This window comes from Poecilia reticulata, chromosome 2 (genome assembly GCF_904066995.2).
Source record: "Poecilia reticulata chromosome 2, P_reticulata-male-v2, whole genome shotgun sequence".
Lineage (NCBI taxonomy): Eukaryota > Metazoa > Chordata > Actinopteri > Cyprinodontiformes > Poeciliidae > Poecilia > Poecilia reticulata.
Window position 1 is genome coordinate 46,110,253 of NC_088831.1, and position 4,483 is coordinate 46,114,735.

The following is a 4,483-nucleotide window of genomic DNA, read 5'->3' on the forward strand; positions in this document are numbered from 1 at the left end:
TTTCATGATATGCTAATTGTTTGGGTTTTCATGAGCTGTATGCCAACATCATCAGCATTAAAACAATAAAAGACCTGAAATATTTCAGTTGGTGAGCAATGAATCTAAAATATATGACAGCTTAATTTTTATCATTACATTATGGAAATTAATGAACTTTATCACAATATGCAAATTTTTTGAGAAGGACCTGTAGACTTAGATTTGTAATACTAGGAACAACTGTAGAAAATGTTTGAAATTTCACCAAACCCAGATCAACACTGAAGAATCGTACTTTTGGTTTTGTTTTAAGAGTTTTCTGTAACATACTTTGTTCAACACTAAAACCTGTACTGTCTCTTTAAGAGAGCGCTCAGTTATGACATCACTGTTGACCCTAGGCTGCCTGAGAAGAGGTAGGAAGTTTCCTTGGCTCTTTGTTAAGCTCATGTTTTATTAATTATACAACAAAATGGAACTACATGCAGCTGTGAATATTTATATGTTTTAAAACATGAAAACATTTTCCTGAGTTTAGAGCAGATGTTGCTAAGCGACAGCCATCGGGTTTCTCCTGCATGTTACTGAGCCTCTGCCAGCATCCAGCTCCTTTCTTCAACTGAACTCAAATCCAGGTTAACGGCTCAGTTTACGCCGGGTTCCTGAAAAAATGGTGAGGAAGTCAAAAGTGTAGATTCTGCCTGCTCTCTAAGATTAAATATGATTTCATGTGTGGCCCACTCAGGTTTCAGGTTTTTAAATCTCACCAGAGGTCAGGCCAGACGTTCCAGCTTTCCTCTTGTTGCTGTGTGACGATAAACAAAATGTCTTCCTTCAGCCTCAGACAGAAAGTTTTCTATTTCACACTTAATCACTTGCTGAGCTCAATCTTTGTATCTGTTGAAATGCCCTGGATTTATAAAGGCAAAAGTAAAAGAGAATTAAAGCTAATGACACATTTCATGACAGCTGGCCTTAATATTGGCTCTGGAGCTTCAAGGTGTCGAAGTTGAGCTGGGCCTCAAAGAGGAAGTGACAGATAAACTCATTTTGATCCATTACAGAAAAACCTGAAGGACTTCATGAAGTTCTGCTGCTGAACTGATTCCTCAGTCATTTCAAACAAACTGATTTCAAGCAGCTGAGATCCTTGATGTTCAGCCCAGATCCGAATCTCAGTGTTGTTGTCCGCCCTCCCTCATCCAGCATGTGACTGACGACTCACCGCTTTGCTTCGCGGCTCTAATTGTCCTCTGCTGTTTACTTCCACTGAACTCACAGAAAATCCAGCGGGATGGGATGGGATGGGTGTAACCGCAGCGAGGGATATCAGACATGCAGCGACACGCGCTGCCACAGATTCCAGGTGATGTTCCTGTAAAAACCAAGAAAACAAAAGCTGCTAAAAATACACGCCACTAATCGCTCCTCTGAGCTAAATGTGACTGTAGGTGGAATAAATGGCACCACGTCTTAAAGGAACCAACATCCAGATGATTCCAGAAACACGACTGTAATTGTGTTTAGTGATTCTTAATGTTGAGACATTCAGAGATTTTATTAATGTTATTTGATTATTTAAAACGTTATTTAAATCATTTTTTAAGAAGCTTCAGTGTTTTTATATAAGGTTATAACTGACTAAAGGGGCTTGCAAAAGTATTCACACCCCTTGACTTTTTCTATATTGTCACATTGCAAACATAAATCATGTGATGGAATTTAAAGGCAGTTCTGTGGCTTATAGAGCGTAAAGCTGATGTAGCTCTGCCTCCAGGCTGCATCAATGTTAGATACATGTTCAGTCTCTACAAATTATGATTGAATTTTCATCAGTTATGATGTTCAGCAGGTTCCAAACTGGCTGTTAAAGGACTTTAGTCATACAAACGACAGCATCACTAAAGCTATTGAGTCTAAGAACTTCCCTCCTAAAACATTAGCATGAATATATTTACACCCCAGCAATAAAACCTTGCAGATCCATTCCATAAAATCCTAAATTTCCATCTGTCCCAAACTGCTTCATAAACCTGAGTGAACCTCCAAACCAGCAGCTTAACGACGGCTAGCGTCAGAGCGCCGCTGTGACCCAGAGCGGCTCTGTCACGTTTTATTACCCCCAAAATTCAGCTGAACACTTTGACTGTTATCCCTGCTGGACGAATCGTTAAAGTTACAATCGTTGTCTGATTTTTAAAGCTTCAGGTTTTATTTAGTAAAAGCCACCATTGAAATGCTTAAATGTCTCTTTTATACAGAAACAGACTCATTCAGTCAAACACGTGTGTGTTGATTCTGAACTCAGTCAGACTCAACACCAACAATTAATGAGCCGAAATCAGCATGTTAAGAATTTATGAACTTGACTTTAATGATGGTTTGGATTGAACTGATGCATTGAAACCTGTAAGAATGATAAATACAAACTAATATATATCAAGAGGATTGAATGTATAAAATAATAAAGACAGAGAAAAGCTATTTTCCTCCTCATTTCCATCCTTGACAGTCGGTTCATCCTGCAGCAGCATCTTCCCCTCAACTGGACCTGCAGCTGCAGGGTGACTTAAAATGTCTGATTGAATGTAAAAGATTTTACATAAGGAGTTGTGAGACAGTATTTGTTTGAGTAGAATAGAGCAGAGGCCTCCAAATGTCCTGAAATGTTTAGTTGAGTGACGCACCAATCAGCTCCTCCGTCTGCTGCAGCTGAGAGCAACATGTGGAGAAATGAGGCAGAAACAAACCAACCTTTGCTGCTCACTTTGTGAAACGATCCGTCTGTTCAGACGTCACTGATCTAAACTTTAACTTTGCACCTCCGTCTCCTGAAAGACTGAAGAATAAAAATAAGAGAAAAAACCCAGAAAGGATTTTGATGTGCAGTTTGTAACGGAGGCTCCATCAGCAGAGCCTGATGTAAATCTGATGATCTGGAGTTTTTATGGCATTTTGCAATAAAATTATTTGATGTTGAGTTTTCCTTTTATGTTTTCTGAACAGCAGAGCCCTGATAATATTTCTGTTTTTTCACTAATTTGCTAATTTGATTGGTGGACATCAGCGCCGACTTCACAGAGAAATAAAACAGCAGAATGTTAGTTGAATATTTGGTGCAGACTCTGTATGAAACTGGTCTGTTAAAAACTAAAGTTATCATTTTTCATGCACAACTTGAAATAAAGATCAAAGTTTTTCCACTGATCTTCTGTCAGCTATTCTTCTAAAATTCAATTACAAAGTAGTTACAGATTACCCCCAACCTTTCAATAATCCTTTGCCAATCTGCCCACAGCCTCCATGATTACCCCCACAACTCCATCCCCAACTGCCCCTGTTGCCCCCATGCCGACTCCCAGGGCAGCTTCCAGGCTGTTGGTGCCACGTCGGGGCAGGAGGAGCTCCAGGCTTTGGCTCAGTGACTGAACTGCTGAACTCCATCAGGTCATTTTCCCTCCAGAGGCAGAAAACTGTAAAGTTGGAATAAAAACAGAAACTTCATAAAAACACCATAATACTATATTAATATTCAGCTTGAAGAATCTGACATCAATGTCCAGTTTTTTTGTTACATTTCCAAGTTTTTTACATGATAAAAACACTAAAATATGACATTACTGTGGCAATTTAAAGTGATAATATTACTATATAAATCTAAATATAATAATAATCCAGACCAGAATAATTAATGTTCCAATTATCATTTCTGAAAGGCGGCGCTGAACAGTTGGGTTTTATTCTTCCACAGAGACTTTCAATAAATCACTGAATGGATCAAAGATCTGCTGCTGGATCAACTTCAGACTCTAAAGTTCTGGTTCTGGTTCTGCTCTGCCTCCAGAACCGGAACCAAACATGGAGCAGCATTCAGCTTCTATGCACCAAAATCTGGAACAAACTTCCAGAAAACTGCCAACCAGCTGAAACCCTGAGCTGCTTTGATCAATAAGAACTGAACATTGATTAATATCATTGATATTGATTTTAATTATGCATTTGACAAAATGTAACATTGACTTTTATAACTTTATTATATTTTTCTGTGAAGCATTTTGAGCAGCTGATTGACGGCAGCAAATCAAAATCCATCCAATTATTAACGTTTCTGAGATAAAACTCAATCTGATGGATCACAACCGCTGACCTTTAACCCCTAGGTTAACTTCCCCTGTGTCTTTCCTGCTGAACCTTTGTGTTGGACGCCTGTCCCCTCTGTTGGACAACCTGTGACTGGACTCCGTCTCAAGCTGCTGGAGGACAGGAAGGAGATCTGGACTCCTCCAATAAACCGTCCTCCGGGGGGGCCGGGCCGGCGGTGACCCCAGCTGACCCCCTGGCCCATGTCTCCTTAATAAGTGCTGCCCTCCCCAGTGGTAACAGAATGGTCAAACATTATGTCAGGGGTAATTAAGGTCCAAATGCTCCTGACCCTGATATAATCCCTTTTGAAAGGATCTCCAACTGTTTGCTGTGATTAACAAGGAGCTGAAGGCTCTGC

General features: G+C 39.9%; 1 long non-coding RNA gene across 1 annotated transcript; it reads right to left on the bottom strand.

Moving 5' to 3' along the window:
- Positions 1–554: 554 nt before the first annotated feature.
- LOC145550907 (uncharacterized) lies at positions 555–1,571 on the bottom strand. The gene is made up of 3 exons (XR_014086735.1): positions 1,208–1,571; positions 750–787; positions 555–644 (listed from the first exon to the last, which is right to left on the bottom strand). It is a non-coding gene; the product is annotated as an uncharacterized LOC145550907 (long non-coding RNA).
- Between the last annotated feature and the right edge of the window lie 2,912 nt (positions 1,572–4,483).